Source organism: Monodelphis domestica, chromosome 3, assembly GCF_027887165.1.
Source record: "Monodelphis domestica isolate mMonDom1 chromosome 3, mMonDom1.pri, whole genome shotgun sequence".
Classification (NCBI taxonomy): domain Eukaryota; kingdom Metazoa; phylum Chordata; class Mammalia; order Didelphimorphia; family Didelphidae; genus Monodelphis; species Monodelphis domestica.
Window position 1 is genome coordinate 363,158,525 of NC_077229.1, and position 18,555 is coordinate 363,177,079.

At 39.8% G+C, this 18,555-nt stretch overlaps 1 long non-coding RNA gene across 2 annotated transcripts; it reads right to left on the bottom strand.

The window, feature by feature from the left end:
- Positions 1-437: 437 nt before the first annotated feature.
- Positions 438-17,340, bottom strand: LOC103103125 (uncharacterized). 2 transcript variants are annotated; one of them, XR_008917782.1, is made up of 5 exons: positions 16,978-17,340; positions 4,170-4,261; positions 3,746-3,932; positions 2,814-2,978; positions 438-2,413 (listed from the first exon to the last, which is right to left on the bottom strand). It is a non-coding gene; the product is annotated as an uncharacterized LOC103103125 (long non-coding RNA). The 2 variants fall into 2 exon arrangements; XR_008917781.1 differs by having other exon boundaries at positions 3,746-3,970.
- Between the last annotated feature and the right edge of the window lie 1,215 nt (positions 17,341-18,555).

Sequence of the window (18,555 nt, forward strand, 5' to 3'; positions counted from 1 at the left end):
TCCAGTTCTCCCCTGAGAAATGTTTTGTTTCTAAAATAAATTTCTCTTATCCTATAGTAGGTTTCATCCCAAAACCAGCCTTGCCAACTGTAATTTTGGAGGATTCACATTCCTTAGATGGAGAAATAAGGGTTGAAGGCAGTAAAGAAAGGGTTGATGAAATGGCTTCCTCACTACCCCCTCACAGAGTCCCCATATTACTTGAGGGAGACAAAATGGAGATTTCTCCTTGGTGAAGGCTTGCCCCTTGATTGCCATGGTAGCCCTTAAGGGTGGCAGTGAAGTCTCTACAAGGAGAGGTATGAGGTATCTCAAACTGGATATGTGCTACTTTGAGGCACTCATGAGCCTCCCCCTCCTCCCTTCTTGAAAACTGGCAACAAACTGCCAATGGGCTTACTCTCTGGTTGTAAATAAATGAGACTGAATTCAGTATCTGACTGCTTATTTGATTTAATTGTTGATTGGGCAAAGGGTAGAGGTTAGAGGGGTTGTAGGTCAACCTAAATCTCTTTATAAATAAAATTAATTGCTGCAGAACAAGGTTTTCTTGTAGGCAAGGGACAGGTAGGAAAAAAAAAGGAAAGAGAGCACTGCTCACCAATCTGAGTCCAGTATCTCAATAGTTCATGGAATGAAAGTCTTTGAAGAAATTAGGTTTCTTGACAGGAACCAACGATGTTCTAAACAGGAACCCACAATGTTAAGATTTCTGTCAGTGTCAGAAATTCCCAAAGGTGTCTTGAAATGGCCCAGAGAAACAGCTCCTTCTTCCACTCCCTTCTGTGTCTCAACACCCAATACCCCTCCTCAGGAGAATTTCCCAGAAGTCTTTGTCCAGTTTCCAACTGTCATTCCTTCATCATGCAACTGTAGAGCTCTCAACATTTCCATTTCCCCCAATGGCTCTTTTGTCCTACTCTCCATCTTTACAGTTGTAGAATGTAGTATAGGGAGCATTTTGCCTAACATGGAATCTTGGGATACTCATGGCAATTCCTTGCATGCAGTCAACTAGAGCCCCAAAGCTACCTTAAGTTGTACAAAAGGCTTTGTAATGCTTATATTACATTTCCTATTATCACATCTCTATTGAAAACTTAACATGGGAAACTCAAGAATAACTAGTACTTAACTGGTTGGTTAACTATGAAAACAAATATCTAAGTGCTTCTTTGTGGGGAACAGAGTATGAGTGACAATGTTTAGGAGTAACCTAATTTATTGTTGCATATTCTTGGCCAGGGCTTTCAACTACATCTTTTCAATCTATGTCTATCTATAAAAATTTATTTTATAAGCCTTATTTGTCAAGTCATTTATGACACTCTATTACCTTGTTTGAGACAATTTCCATAGCCTGTTTACACAGCAATTAGGGTCATGAAAATCATTTCTTCGTTCAAGCAAAGAGAAAGGGGAGTCAAGTACACATTTATTCTGGATTATCCTAATCCTAATCTGTGGCAATAGGTGGCAAAAGATCTGTGAACATTTTAAAAGAATTTCTACCAGTGAAATGAGATCCTATGCCCCATTGAACTTAGTGAAATTGATATAGAATAGAAAGACAGTGAGAAAATAAAAGCAGAAAGGGGGTTTTGCAGAAGGGGAAAAACCTCTGAATCTTTTTGGGACATGAACTTAATTCTTTCAGTAAAAAAATAATTAATATGGATGTTCTGTCTATTCTTCTGAGAAGGTAAGTTTTCAAAGCTAAATCACTATTTCATTTGATTGTTTGCTTTCTATATTTCATTACCTGGAAGGAATAACTTTGACTTTTGTTCCTATCTGCCATACCCACAGGGGCAATTTCTCTTTCTCTAAACACAAAGGGGGGAAAAGGGGTGAAGGCTTTTATTGGGATATATCCAGTGTCAAATCAGTCTTTTCTGAATTCTGATCTAGTTGCTTGGTGTGATGACAGAGGAGATAAAAGATAGAAGAACACGCAAAGACAATGCAAAAAACAACAGGGAGAGGTCTATTTACTAGCCCTAGGACGGTTCCCCAAAAGAACCATCCCCGGTAGGATTGGGAGTGCACATATATAGAGCAGCTGAAAAGAACAGGCCTTGTTCTTGTGACCTTGTTTGTTTCAACAGTTAAGGCCTTGGGGAGGACGTCTTAGTTTTTCCCGGTTATCTGTCTCAACTGTGGCCTTGCAGTTTTTCCCAGGAACTGTTCATTTGGATACAGTGCAACCTTCACTCCATTCCCCAGTTCTTTTTATTTTATGATGTTCATTCAGGGGCGAGCGGAGACCTCCAGGGGCAGGGCATTAGCATAGCCATGGGCGGGGAAGGGGGTGGGGTCTGGCAGGGCCTGATACTGCTGCCTGAGGACCATGAGCTGGACTGTGTGGACCTGGTCCTTCACAAAGTAGACCAGTTGGTGGACAATACAAAGCCTGAAAGTGATAAGGAAAAAGAGCATTAACATTGGTCTAGCTATAGTGGAGATGAGGGTGGTGAGTCAGGGGGATTTCACAAATGCTTGTTGGTACCAGGGTTGGGTGTGAGTGCGTTCGTGTTCTCGGGTATCTAAACTATGCTTAAGTCTGGCTACTGACTCCCTGACTACCCCTTTGTGGTCAGTATATATGCAGCACTTTTTCCCGAGGGTGACACAGAGGCCTCCCTCCTTGAGGAGCAAAAGATCAAGGCCCCTCTAGGTCTGGAGTATGACTTCTGAAGGGGAGGATAGCAATTTCTCAAGGGCATCTAGTGATTTTTCTGTACGCCTGAGGTCTGCCTCTACGGCAGTGTGTAGGTGCCTTAGGTCTGCTGTTTGAAAGAGGGAGGCTATACCTGTGCCAATCCCTGCCAAGCCAAAGAGTGTGGCTCAGGTCAGTGCACGGAAAGGTTCTTGTTACTGGTGGCTGATTCTTTGATGTTCCCAGTAGTCCAGCAGCTCCATCCCGGATGGTATAGTACTTGGGGCAGAATGGTGACTAGGATACAAAGCTCAGGGTCCTGGGACAAAGTTATGGAGGAAACACAAGGGGTCAGTCCTGAGGAGGTGCAGGCCCAGTAAGCACCTGACGGGGAAATGTCATAATATGGTGGTCTGGAGGTGAGGTTAGGTGGGGTTTAACTACCACTGAGGCAGTTTCATGGTTTATTGGATAGGCTTCTACCCAACCTGAAAATGTGTCTACCAGGACTAAAAGGCACCTGTATTCATAAGTCCCTGGCTTGATTTCTGTAAAGTCTACCTCCCACTGTTCTCCTGGCTCCAGCCCTCTTCACCGGTTGCCCCTGGTTCCGTCAGTCCCCCCTTTTGATTAACTCACTCACATGTTTCACATCTCTAAGTGATGTCTTTGCATAATCTGTGCATAGTATGAAAGAAAAACTCTCCGTCCAGTATATCACTCAGTTTTGTGCCTCTCCTATGTGTGGTGTCATGTATTCTTTTTGCTAGCTGTCTCTCCACTGCTTCTGGTAAATGAGTCCTGCCATATGGCAGGCCCAGATATCCATAGGGGAACCACACAGCCTCCAGGAGGGCCAAAATCTCAGGCCCCACCTGGTTCAGTGCTCTCTGCCCTCCTATCAACTCCCCTCTCCAAGTATCTAAGGGAAGAAGGGTGATGGCCTCAGAATTCTGTAACTTCTTCAGAGCTGAGAAGGGGTATAGAGCTGTCCCTGCCTATGGTCAGGAGCTAGGTATTGGGTATAGGCAATGTCCAGGGCTTTGGGTTGGAATGGTTGCTGAGGTCACAAATGCATATGAATACCTATCCCACAGGGGATTATCCAAAACTTGAACAGGGAGGGAAAGGCTGAAGACACAGGGTATTTAGGGGCATGTCCTCAGTGAATGCCAGGGTCCCAGGTCAGTGGAGACCTGCTTGGAGATCTGAAGGGTGTCCAGCCACTGCTTCCCCCGATTGGTAGACAGGTCACAAGGGGGAGAGTCAGCCCCTAAGATAGAAGTGTAGAAACCAGGACTGAGGCAAACACTAGAACACCAGACAGAAACAGAACATTAGTACAACATTAATTGGCATCACAAATTTGCATATGGGTATCTTAGCCAACAGACTCCATCTTGTGAATTTTAAAAGTCTCCATCTTGGTCTAACACCCAAAAATTGTGCACACCCACACTACACGGGCATGCGCTAGTCAATGACAAATCAGAAATAACTAACTGCCCACCTGGGCTGTCCTAAGCCAAGCTAGAGCCAACCATTGGATTTGTGAGACACAGGAAGTGAGGTAGGGAACAGCCTCTGGAATTCGCTGACTTCCTGTGGAGAGAGCGAGACAGGAGTTGGTGTTAGGAGCTTGGAGAGAGAGGACGCCCGCAGACAGCTTTCCTTCAGAGCGGTCACGTGAGTTAAGGACTGATTCTTTCCACCTGGGCCTTTGGGCCTAAAACTCCCTCTGCCTTGGTCAGAGGTTGAGTAGCCCCTTTCCCTTTTCTCTTCTCTCCTTCTCTCCCTCTCCCTTCTCTACTCCCAGTGTGATTAAACCTCCATAAACTCCATTCTGACTTGAGTGCTTCATTTTAGGAATTTCATAAGTAAATTCCTTGGTGGCCATTGTTCAATATTACATAAATCCTGTAGCCACATTTGTAACCATTACAATATTATAATCTCTCCCAGAAGCCTAAAATTTCAACTATTACAGTTAGTTGACGAGCCACTACGGGAAAAAAAGAACTATATCAGTCTTCTGATCTCCTTACTAATCACCTGGGAAAAGTCCCACCCCAGCTACCCCCTCTGGCTCCTGGCCCTGCCTTAGTGCTTGGAAGGTTTCTAGAACCTCAACAAATTTCCTGAATTTTCTTGCCCTTTCACCCCACTTATTACTCACTCCGTCAGTCCTTTTACCAAATACCTTGGCTTAAAGACACAGCTGCCAGAACAGGTGAGTATAAAACACCTTTTCTCTTTTCCCTTTACCCCTTAAGTTAAATTGGGGTCAACAGGATTTTTTTTTTCCTTCTCCTCTTTGTCTCTCATTTCCGTCTCCTTTTACTTTAAGGAGGTGGCTCAGTAGATTGAGAGGCAGTCCAGGCTTACCTAATCAACTGATTAGCAACGAGGAACCTCAGGAGAAGGAGCTCTTAGGAGCTCCTAGCCCACAAAAAAAAAACAGCTGAATACAGCTAGGGAGCTAACTTAAAACCCATTTTTTTCTGTTTCCTGGCCTTTCTAGTCTTAAAAATTTAAGTGGGCTTTGCTCAAGGAAGATAGCACATGGTCCTAGCGGTTTTAGCCTGAGGGCTAAAGAAGATTGCTGGGACCCACCTATACACATTTTGTAAAAGAAGGAGATTTAGCTCTACCCTTTTGTTTACGGTCTATTCACTCCTAATCAGCCCTTTCATAGCTTCTACCTTCCTGCAGGAGGGCTTTTGTAGCCCCTCCCAGAAGCTTGATAAGGAGAATTTACAACACAATAGGCCCTTAACCTGTATAGGGTTGTAGACTAGGGAGCCACCTACTGTAAAAAAAAATAAAAAAAACCTGTGGAAAGTTTGTTGCTTTGCCTTGCTCCCCACGTGCTTTGTGAAATTACAAAATATACATATAAAAATGAGTACTACATTCTTTGACAATTATACGGCAGCTGAAGAAGTAGGGGCATTGAGGAATGAAGGATACCTCCAAATTTTTATATTAATAGGTACTGTCATTTTTGTAATCCTCAATACTATATTTAGAGATGATAAAATAAGAAAAATTGAGGATAAAATGCAAGCCCAATTAGAAGATCTAAAAAGTCTCTTACAGGATCAATTGGCAAACAACCACTCTACCAGAAACAGACCTGTTTCTGAACCTTTGAATGAGGAAATTTCCTTCCCTGAAATAGAGATGGAAAACACCTTCCCTATAGCCCAGTTAACAGACTGCTTCTCTTGTGTAGTGCAAATCTTGTCTGAATTTAATCCCCAAAACCCTTCCCCTGCAATCCCAGCTTCTCATGTTCCTTCTACAGAAAACCAAATTCCAATGCAAGGGAGATCTTGTCCTCCTAGAGAAACCTGTCATTGTCAAACTGACCCACAGGTGCAAAATTCAACTAGAGGCCTGTTTCCCCTAAGAGAAGTACCTGAAATAGGACGAAATGGGGATGTGGTGACTTTAAGACATAGGATACCGTTTACTCCCCAAGAAATAAATGAATTTACACGAAGTATCCCCACATATGAACAAGATCCTTTTCTAGTAACAAAAAAGATGGGAGACATATTTTTTCAGTATAATCCGTCTTACAAGGACGTTGAGAGCTTACTACAGGCTTTTTTAAGTGAACGTGAAAAAAATAAAATAATTGCTCATGTCAACAAAACCCGGGGGCGTAATGCAGCACATTGGCCATCTCAGGATCCCGAATGGGACTATAACAATCCTGATGATTATCTACAACTATACCGTTGTAGAGAGGCCATCCTCACGGCCATGAAGGAATGTGCAGACAGTACAGATAAGTGGATGGAACTGGAAAAAATTAAGCAAAAGGACGAAGAAACACCCTCCAGATTTATGGACAGAATTATCGAGTTTGGGGACAGATACTTAGATTGGGACTTAACTAAAGAGAGTAGTTTAAGACAAGTTAGGAGAATCTTTGTAAACAATTCTTGCAACGCAATTAAAAATTATTTTAAAACACAATGCCCAAGATGGTCAGATATGGACCTTGAAGAATTGCGAAAAACAGCTATATATGTTTTAAAGGGAAACGAAGAAAAGGAGAAAGAAAATAATGATGACATGGTGGAAATGAAGAAAAAAATGAGATATTTAATAGATAGGATAACTAAATTAGAAAGTGGGCATGATAATGAACCAACGACAATTGCCCCTCTCCAGAAATCCAATTATCAATCCATTACTTGCCACTTCTGTGAGAAGAAGGGCCACAAAATGATGGAATGTAGAACCTTTCTTAAGATGATTGGAAGGAATACACAGTTTAATAATAGCTTTAGAAATAATAACTATAATGAATATAGAAATAAGAACTTTAGAAACCAGAATTATAGAAATAGGAATTGGGAAAATAATGACAATGCTCAAATTGAAGAAAATTTTAATGATAATACTCAACAATATATGAGAAATGGCGCTTGTCCAAAAATTACTCGAGGTACTAATGACCCTCAGAGAGGTGCCCTTCAGGGGGGTGCCCAAGGAATATCCCAAACACAATGATGGTGTCCGGGGGGGGGCTGGGGCACAGGAATCAGAGGATACAACCTTTGATTTCCCGGACCCTGATGTCCTACTACCCGTTGTCCCTATCTACTGCCCTCCCCATACTAATGAACCCCATGTTACCTTAAAGGTGGGTAACACCTATTATGATTGTCTATTAGACACCGGAGCTTCCTGGTCTGTATTAAAGAGAACACCTGATTTACAATGTTATTCTATTGGCTCAGAGAATGTAATGGGAGTATCAGGAATAACCCAAAGAGTTAAAAGACTTCCTCCTAGAATGGTGTCTGTAGGACCCCTAGAGGTACAACACTCCTTCCTTTTGATGCCTGACTCCCCTTTAAATTTGCTGGGGAGGGACCTTCTATGCAAACTCAGAGCCACAATAACCTGCTCCCCAGATGGCTCATTATCATTAGAAGTACCAGAGGAATCTTTAAAATTACTCCCTGTACTTCTCTCGGAAAACCAGGAAGCAAAAGAGCCTTCCATTTTTGAAATACCTGAAGATATACCTGAGTCTCTTTGGGCCACATCTTCTTCTGATGTAGGCTTACTTAAATCTGCTGTTCCTGTGCAGATAAAAACTAAATCTAGCCCACCTCCTTCTATCCCTCAGTATCCCCTCTCAAAGGAGGCAATTGAGGGTATTACACCAGTTATTAACTCATTAATAGAACAGGGAATGATAATCCCTTGCAAATCTGAATACAACACGCCCATCCTGCCAATTAAAAAACCAAAAAAAGGGCCCGATGGCAAGCACATCTATAGATTCGTACAGGATCTAAGGGCAGTGAATAATCACGTTATAAAGAGACACTCCGTAGTTTCTAACATACATACTATTATTTCATCTATTCCTAGCACAGCTACATACTTTACAGTAGTAGACTTGTGTTCAGCTTTCTTTTCCATACCAATACATGAAAACTCCAGGCATATTTTTGCTTTCACCTGGAAGGGCTCACAATATACCTGGTGTCGGCTGCCACAGGGTTATGTCAAAAGTCCGAGCTTATTTGAGCAAATTTTGAGCCAAGACACAGACAATATAACATTTAAAAATAGCAAATTAATCAAATATGTAGATGATCTACTCTTGGCTTCAACAGATGCAAAAACATGTCAAGAAGATAGCAAACACCTTCTTTTGAAATTGCACAAAAGAGGTCATAAGATCTCGAAGGACAAAGTTCAGTGGTGTCTCCCCAAAGTAGAATATTTGGGGTTCATTCTGACAGCTGGTGCCAGCTCTATTTCTCCCAAGCGAATTGAGAATATTCAAAAATTGAGTGCTCCTACCACTAAAAAACAGTTAAGAGCAATTCTGGGAGCAACAGGGTTTTGCAGACAATGGATTCCTTGCTATGGGGAAATTACTAAACCTCTTATAGCACTAACAAGGGATGTAGTCCCTGAACCCCTCAAATTAGAGCCTGACCACCTGTCAGCTCTATCAGAGCTAAAAAAGACTATCTTATCTGCCCCTGCTCTAGGCATCCCAAATTACAACAAGCCATTTACTTTGTATGTACATGAGCGAAGAGGAGTAGCCTCAGGCGTTTTAACTCAGACTCTGGGGCCTTCTCAGCGTCCAGTTGCTTATTATTCAGCCCAGCTAGACCCAGTAGCAGCAGGAGCACCACCATGCCTTAGAGGAGTAGCTGCTACAGCCTTACTAGTAACAAAAACCATTGATTTAGTATTGGGATGTCCATTAACAATAATGTGCCCACATGAGATTGAAGCATTATTGGTAAAACATAGAACACAGGCATTCTAGGATCAGAGAATTACAAGGTATGAAATAACCTTATTAAATAGTGAAAATATTACCTTGAAACGCTGTTCAACTCTTAACCCTGCCACCTTGCTTCCAGATTTACCTACTTCAGGAGAACCATTACATAACTGTGAAACATTAGTGTCCATGGCAGAAAAGCCTCGAGATAATCTCTTGGACACTCCCTTAGACAATGCAGATCTGATTTTATTTACCGATGGTTCCTCTTTTATGAGGGATGGCATACGTTATACTGGAGCTGCCGTAGTCTCAGAATTTGCCACTGAATGGTCAGCTTCACTACCTTCTAACATTAGCTCTCAAGGAGCAGAACTCATAGCTCTAAAACAAGCTTGTATAATTGCCAAGGATAAAAAGGCAACAATTTATACGGATTCTAGATATGCTTTCGGCATTTGTCACTCAGTCGGGATGCTATGGCTCCAAAGAGGATTTTTAACCTCAGCTGGAAAATCCATAGCTAATGCAGAAATTATTAATGAAGTTCTTTCTGCTCTCAAACTGCCTAAAGCCCTAGCTGTAGTTCATTGCTCTGCCCATACAGGTGGCTCTGATCCTGTCTCTAGAGGAAATGACCGAGCAGATGCCGCTGCAAAACTAGCAGCCATAAAAGGACCTGGATTAATTTTAACATTAACAACCACTGATAATTTAAATTTATCACTCTCCTATAATGAAAAGGAAGTGGAAAAATGGAAACAAAAATTTAAAGCAAAACAAATTAATGGAGTATGGGTGTCATCTGAAGGAAAACCCCTGCTCCCTAGAAGTTTCTATAACCAAATTTGCCAATCTATTCATAAAAATGGTCATTTTGGCACCCAGGGCATCGTGGACTCTGTCAAGAGAGTATGGATAGCCCCTGGTATAACTACTATAGCCTCTAAAGTGTGTTCATCCTGCTCTACCTGCCAGGCATATAACCAACATGCCTTTCGTGGTAAAGCCTTTGGTGGACGTCCTCTGGCTTACACACCTTTTGAGCACCTGCAGATAGATTTTATAACGATGCCAAAGGCTGGACAATATAAATTTTGTTTGGTCATAGTAGACCAACTGACCAGATGGCCAGAAGCATTTCCTACTGCCCGAGCCACAGCAGATTTTGTTGCTAAGGTGCTTTTAAAAGAAATTATTCCTCGATTTGGCCTACCAGCACGTATTGACTCCGATAGAGGGAGTCATTTTACCGATTCTGTCTTAAATCAAATATATTCTTGCTTGGGGATAACTCCAAAATTCCATGTTGCATATCATCCCCAGAGTTCAGGCCAAGTTGAGAGGATGAACAAAGAACTTAAAACTATGATTGGAAAATTATGCACTGAGACCCATTTAAAATGGCCTGAAATTCTCCCTTTGGCCCTATTTTATCTTAGAAGCAGGCCTAGAGGAGACTTACATATTTCACCATTTGAGATGCTTTTTGGACATCCGCCTATACAGGCTAAGCCTTTCTCCCCGGCTTATACATCGCTATTAGGGGGAGATATTACTATTGCTTCCTATATACAGGAATTACAGCACAAACTGCGTGAGCTACATTAATCCGGAGCTGCAGTATAAGCTGGACCACTAGACTTCTCACTTCACGACCTGAACCCAGGAGACAACGTGTATATAAAGAATTTCAAGCGTACTGGAGCAACTGAACCTTCATGGGAAGGACCATTCCAAATATTGTTAACTACTCCAACATCTATAAAGGTTGGAGAAAAGGACTCTTGGATTCACTGTTCTCATGTAAAGAGAGCATCTTCTGTTGAGACTGATTGACTGTATCCTATACATTGACAAGTGGAACTGTTTTATTCTGCTTTTGACACATTGAATTCCTAAATTTAATTTTTTTTCCTTTTTTCTCTTTTCCTTATTTTATTATTATTATTATTATTATTATTACATTATTTTATTTTTTCCCTTTTTCTCATTTCTATGTACTTAAGGTACATATGATCAATATTAATTTTATTCTACAATATTAGTTTAAATATATATACTTGCTATTATTATTAATACACACACAAACAGCTTTAGACTATGGGAACCTGCCATTTATTGATAATTGTTGTGGGACTATGATTAATGTTTGTGTCTGATTCTAGGAACGAGATCAAAAAAGGAGCACAGAGATAATCTGGATAATGCCAAAAGAGCTCACAGGTCTAAAAATCAAAAGACCAAACCAGGTAGAATTAATGCATTTCTAAGCCAATACTAAGGACTTGAACCTAGTGTGAGACTCGGGGTTGCGACACTTGACAGACGTTAAGATGTAGGCCTTCCCTGTATCCACACTCTTCGTGAAAATACCTACAGACAAGTACCTAAGGTTGGCTACCATCCTGGCTCCATCCATGCCTGAGAACGAAGGTAAAATCAGACGAGGGAATAACACTTCCCTAGATATAAAATAAAAATCTGGTCCTCTTTTTTCTCTCCTATAGTATGGCAACTTCCTGTAGCCTTGGCTGCAAATGGGGAAGAAAAATATGCTGCATTCTGTCCTACAGACTTGTGGGATTAGAAATTACTTAACTGGACCCTAATACAGGGGCCTGTGGAAAAAAAAAAATTTTATTCTTGCTTTCTCAAATTTTGTATACATAGATTTTTTTTTGATTTTTGATACTGATTTTGAATTCTTCTCTAATATAAATATGCATATATAAAGGGTTTATATTTTTCCCTTAATTTTTCCCTTTTTCTTCTTTTGATTTTGATTTTTGATTTTATTTTCATATTGTTTTGTTTTTCTTTTGAATTAACTCACACACCCCCACAACTGAAACTTGAATCCTCAGCTGGACTCAGTGTTTTTTCAACACTTTCTTCAGGGGGGATTGTATTTCATCAAATCCAAGATTTAAATTTTGTTTGAGAGAGAAATCTTCAGAGAAGAAGCTTGCTAACTAACTGAATCCAGAGAATGAACTGTTTGCAGAAAGATATCTAAACCTTTTCACTACAGGAAGATCCAGAATGAACCTTGGGGTGTGGTTGATTGAACATTTTTGAATGTACTCTCTTATGCCAAAGGGGACTGCCCCCTAATTGGCTTTTGTCAATGTGCCCAGCAAAACATTGGTTTGCTGTCCTTCTCTCTCCTCTATTTCCCCATATTTACAACTATTACAATTTTCCTCTTAGTGGGTAAAAAAAATTTTTGTATACACTTATAGTTAGAAATTTTTGGGGTGCAGTATGCTTATGTTTAGTGTTCAATTGGGGAGACTAGTCTCCCAATCATCATCAGGGGGGATTGTGAATTTTAAAAGTCTCCATCTTGGTCTAGCACCCAAAAATTGTGCACACCCACACTACACGGGCATGCGCTAGTCAATGACAAATCAGAAATAACTAACTGCCCACCTGGGCTGTCCTAAGCCAAGCTAGAGCCAACCATTGGATTTGTGAGACACAGGAAGTGAGGTAGGGAACAGCCTCTAGAATTCGCTGACTTTCTGTGGAGAGAGCGAGACAGGAGTTGGTGTTAGGAGCTTGGAGAGAGAGGACGCCCGCAGACAGCTTTCCTTCAGAGCGGTCACGTGAGTTAAGGACTGATTCTTTCCACCTGGGCCTTTGGGCCTAAAACTCCCTCTGCCTTGGTCAGAGGTTGAGTAGCCCCTTTCCCTTTTCTCTTCTCTCCTTCTCTCCCTCTCCCTTCTCTACTCCCAGTGTGATTAAACCTCCATAAACTCCATTCTGACTTGAGTGTTTCATTTTAGGAATTTCATAAGTAAATTCCTTGGCGGCCATTGTTCAATATTACATAAATCCTGTAGCCACATTTGTAACCATTACAATATTATAATCTCTCCCAGAAGCCTAAAATTTCAACTATTACAATCTTCAGAAATCATCTTCTGACAGGAACAGATTCCTTTAGGAAATCAGATTCCTGAGTTGTTTGCAGAGTTGGTATGTGATGTTTCTGTTAAAGAATATTCTTTTGCAAAGTACACATTAACTATAACATCTATAAACACTGGAGTAACAATATTTTACAGATGAATTTCCTTAGCCCAGAGGCTTGGGAAATTCAAGAAAGCTTTGAGCTATATTCCAAAGCTCAAGAACCAAACTTCAACTGCAGTAAATCAAGGCTACAAATACAAGCCCTCTATGAATAAACTTCACCTACTTCTCAATATATGTTCCTAACAATTTGAAAATGTTCAATTATTAGAGTTGTTTGAGGAAATGGAAACTTTAATTTTACAATTCACATTATGTGCTGACCATGGGAATTCATTACAAAGGAAAATATGTCCTCAGGTCCCAAAGGACACAGTGAGTGGCTTCACATGCAGGCAATCAAATTCTCTGTCCTCGATGTACTTTGTCACCATTAAATCCCAGAAGCCTTTGTTTGCAGTAAAAGACAAGTCTAACCCATTTCAACTGAGAGAAATATTACTGATCAGCAGTCCAGAAACAAATCTCCATACCCCCAAACAAGCCTTTTATATCCCTACAAGGCTGATCACTCAATTATGCTTAGTATTTTGGCAATAATTAATACATCACAATTTAGTCACAAAACCGGAACAGGAACTTTGAATTCATCACGCCTACAGTAAATACAAACTAGAGCTAGATCAAATCCTGGCCTTATGCCATCTGAAGGAACTAAGACAACATTAGTCAGGAATCTCCCTAAGGAATTTTTAGAGAAATTCCAGAATTATTTGTGATTTTCCACATACATTAATTCTAGAAATTATCCCTAAGTTTAAGATCCAATTATAAGCATAGAACATCTGTCTGTTTTCTTTTACCTTCTCCCTCTCTACTCCTTCAAAACCCTCTGTTTAAAAAGGAGAACACAACTTCCATTCTTCTTTCACAAACCAGCATACTCAGGCTTTCATGGACTTTAGATCAAAGTCCCTCTTTCTTCCAAATTCAAACCCAACATACCTCCCCACCTTCTCTGATGTGCTTTTACCATCATAAGGCAAATAACTCTCCTCCTAGTATTACTTCAATTGCTAATAGGTAAGGCAAAAGAATTCTGATTTAATGGATGACATCATTAAACCATCTTTAGTGTAGGGCTCATCCATTATAAATTACAGTTCCTAGAACAAATATGTAAACTGAGGTAACCACTGAGTATTGAACAAAACCTATGGTACAGTCAGGTTAACAATGAGCTTTTGTTTACATTTAAACAATACTTAAAATGCATAGTTCAAAAGCAACCCACATAACATTTAAAAAAAAATTTCATAAAGCATTTAGTATTACAGGATCTATTTCAGATTTAGAGATATGAACCTTGTAAGGACCTTAAACCTTAAAGCAAGCCTTTTGACAAGCAGGCTAATTATCTATTGTTGAGACCAAGAAGTTAAAAGTAATAATAAAGTTAGTCTAGCATTAATACACTGGGAGGGAAACCATTGAGATGAAAGCCATTTGATAATTTTAAATAAATACCTCATTTTAGGTAAGTTTAAACACTTAAACCCATTTTCATTTTCCCTTGAAAACTCTTATGACAGAAAGATAGATAAGGATGGAACACCCCTTCTTGAGGCTATACTTCTAAAGCCCATTTTACCTTTTTAGATCCCTATTTCAGTCCCTAAGTATCAGTGTGGAATAATTACAAGCACTCCTTTCTCCTCCCTGTGTGCAAGGAAGCGGTTAACAACTGCTGAGCAATGTATCCCAAGGCTTCTTGGCTTGGTTTAGAATTTATTACTTAGCAACCTTATTCGATCCATCTTTAATCAGTGAGCTTACTATAATTTTAAAAGTTTGAATGTATCAAACTCCCTTTAAAATAATTTCCTCTCAGTAGATTTCAGTTTGAACTCCACACTTCCAAATAACCCTGATCAAGCCCTTTAGCAATGTTTCAGTTCAACCAAACTGAGGTGCAAAGCATTTACCTGTACTTCTCTCAAACCCAAGCTCAAAGCATTGTTACATTCCTAATTAAAGTCCATCAACATTATTCCAATTTATAATTTTTTGTGTCTATTCCACACTAGAATTCATAGTATCAACTAGTAACTCTATTCAGTTGTAAAGATTAAAATTTAGGGGAGACGGGGAGACTGAGGCAGGTAGAAATTAGTTTCTCTCTGCAAGGAGTATTATATTTTTTAGAGGTTTATTAAAGGATAAAGATTAAAGAATATGCAAGTAAGAAACATGTGCCTAGGCCAGAGGCCTAGACAAAATAACCTCACATCACGCAAGAGACCGCCTGCTCCAAAACGGAAGTCCAAAAAGAGCCAAGAGCGAGACTCAAAAGCCTTTAATCAGCTTAAATACCTTCTCGATCTCGGCCCAGGTGAGATTACAAAGCATTCTGGGGAAGTGGAGCAAAGGCTTGTGGGGATTGTAGTCCTGTATTCGAGTCTATTTTTTACACAGTGTTCTTATTTCTTCTGGTTCCTCCTTTTTGCCATTACTGTAAGTAGAGGAAAGGTACTGTACTGAATTGCCTGTAATTCCCATGACAAGCCCTAAAATCAATAAGGGCTTGTCAAGGTTGTCTTCTTAAGGACATACAGTTTGCATATCATATACCCCTAATCTATTTAGGTGTAAAACTTAATTATCTCTATAGTACGAATGCACACATAATTTGTATTTACTTCACTACTTTCCAGGAATTTGTATCTGAATACATGTCCATCTCTGGATCACAAATTCTTTTCTATACATTGTGCAATTGTTTTCCCCAAAAACAATAAACATAACCTTAGTCAAAGACAACACCATTTTAGAAATTCTCTTTTGCAAAATACCAAAATTCTTAACACTTACATTATTAATTCCCCTGCACAGATTAACCACTTCAAAAAAAAACAAAACTTCTTGTGTCATATGAGTTCTTGCTGCTAGTTCTGACAGCACATACATTAAACAAATCTGATTCAAAGAATTCCCAATTTCAAATTCTGGAATAAGTTCTTCTCAACAACATAACAACTTTTTCTGAATGACTTTTACATCCATAAAGTACATCTATAAAGTAGCCAGGACAAATTCTGTCCATATAGAATAATCATTTCTCTCTGTGTCAGACTGGCTATCAATCACATTTAGACAATTCTCAAATTCACTGAAATCATTTTGAATTGCAGGGTTTAACAAAACAAACCTTGAACCATGAGTTTTTGTGCTCAATAAGTATTTGATCGGAGTCCTTCTCCCATGTTCCTCCCAGGGGCCACCCACTCCCGAAGTTTGGCCATTCTGAATTGCAAAGGTTTTGTACTTTCCATTTTTAACTGAGACTCCCAGATTCTGCACCCAAGTTTTAAAGTCGGGGTAGTGGCTCAGGTCAAGGTCTAGGGGGGTAGTTTGATTCTGACCCATCTTCATATCCTCGCTTATGAGAATGGCGGACAACCCAAAGACAATCACACAGATAATAGACAAAAAGATAGACAAAAAATCCTTTTAGTTGACCCAAACAATGGTTGGAGCAGGGAGGGAGCTTGCTCAAGGCTCCTCCCCGACTTTCCTGGTGCCTTACCAAAAAGGCCCAGTGCACTTGTGCTTTCAGGGCCTTGGGTATGTCCACGCTGAGACCCCTACCTGGGGACTAGACTACTCTGCTGGGGACTTGAACCCTGGCCTCTCCAGAGGCACAGGAGGATTCCAACCTCCCCAAGTTCCATCTCTTGGCTTCTCAGTTCTTGTGAAACCCTTTCCCTCCCTCTAGCTGAGTCGCTTCCCGGTTTTGGTTTTATCGACCTGCTCTCTCTGGGGAGGCAGAAAATGTGATACTGACTGGTCCTCACTCAGAAATGGGTGAGGAGGTGGGCTGTCACCTCTGCCTGGTCAGGCAGAGTGATCCGGTAGCTTACCAAAAGACGGCCCCCTATGACCTGGGAGACATGGTAAATATACATCCACTTATTAATATGCCAATCCGGTGCCCAAGTCCCCCCTTACACAATTACTCCCACAGTCACTCTCACATTCACTCAGCAATCAATCAACTAACCTTCAGGGTTTCAGCACAAGAGCTGGAAGAGCCTTCCCTTTGTCCTGGTGTTTCCTAGAGGGGTCCTACTACCATCCCAGTGAGCCCCCCTATGTTAGGTTCCGAGTGGAAGTAACCCGCAAAGGAACACTCAAAGACAATGCAAAAAACAACAGGGAGAGGTCTATTTACTAGCCCTAGGACGGTTCCCCAAAAGAACCATCCCCGGTAGGATTGGGAGTGCACATATATAGAGCAGCTGAAAAGAACAGGCCTTGTTCTTGTGACCTTGTTTGTTTCAACAGTTAAGGCCTTGGGGAGGACGTCTTAGTTTTTCCCGGTTATCTGTCTCAACTGTGGCCTTGCAGTTTTTCCCAGGAACTGTTCATTTGGACACAGTGCAACCTCCACTCCCTTCACTATCTACCACAGATAGAATTTCATTGCATTGGAAACAAAAAGAGATTCAATTCAAAATCAAAATGAGTCAAGCACAATCTGTTCAAATTCCCATTATAAAAATTTTTATGATTTCCTAATAGGGATCTAATGATTCAATCTCTTGGCCTATTTAAAAGTGAAATTTTGTCAATTTTGTGGAATTGGGCATATCCTTTACCTTTTTCCTTAGAAATTAAAATATAGTTATTGCTTTATTAAATATTGGTGACCTGATGCTGATTTAGAAAAAAAAAATTAAAGTCAAGATGTCTTAAATAGCTTCTCTAACTCAGACACAAAAAGTAATTTTTAAAACATTCTGATTTAATTAATTAATTAATTATTTTAATTTATTAACTTAAATTAATAATTTAAACCTTATAATTCTAATGAATACTTTATTTCTAACTCCATTTATTTGAGTTAATCTTTTAGTAATAAAAGTACAATATCTCAGATTAGTTGTGTGTGTATATATGAGTGAGAGAAAGAGCCAGAGACAGAGAGAGAGACAGAGACAGAGAGCAAATTAGAATGAGAAAGAGAAAAAAAAGAAAGCTTTGTTTTTTATAAGTAAGTGTGGGAACCAAGTAAATGGCAATTAAAACTAATTGTGTTATAGTAATTATTTTTGTAATATTATAATTAAAATACTATAAGTAAAGACCAGGAGACTGAATAATTTGTTTTGCTATTACTATATTCCTCTACCTTCCTTCATAGCAATTTTTTTTCCTGATCATCACAAGAGTCAAATAAATGTGTTATGATTTATAATATCACTATCACCTAGAAACACTGAATCCAAAATAATGGAAATAGAGATGGGAGAAAAAGCTCAAGACTTTCCTGAGATGTTATTTATGTGAGTTCAGAACTGAGAACTATTAAAACTCTTTTTACACATTTTTAAGTATCTATCTTAAATCATAGAAAATAATGTATTTCACCTTGTCATAATTAAACTTAATAAACATTTTAAAGCAAATATTCCATGCTAGGCATTGTGATAACTACTTCAGATACAAATAAGAAAAGGAAACCAGTCCCAGACCTCAAGGAGTTTACTATCTAATGAAGAAATGAAAACAATATATGAAAAGAAGTTGAAATAGGAAAGGAGAAGCAGAGACTGCCAAGAGCATGATATTCCCTGTA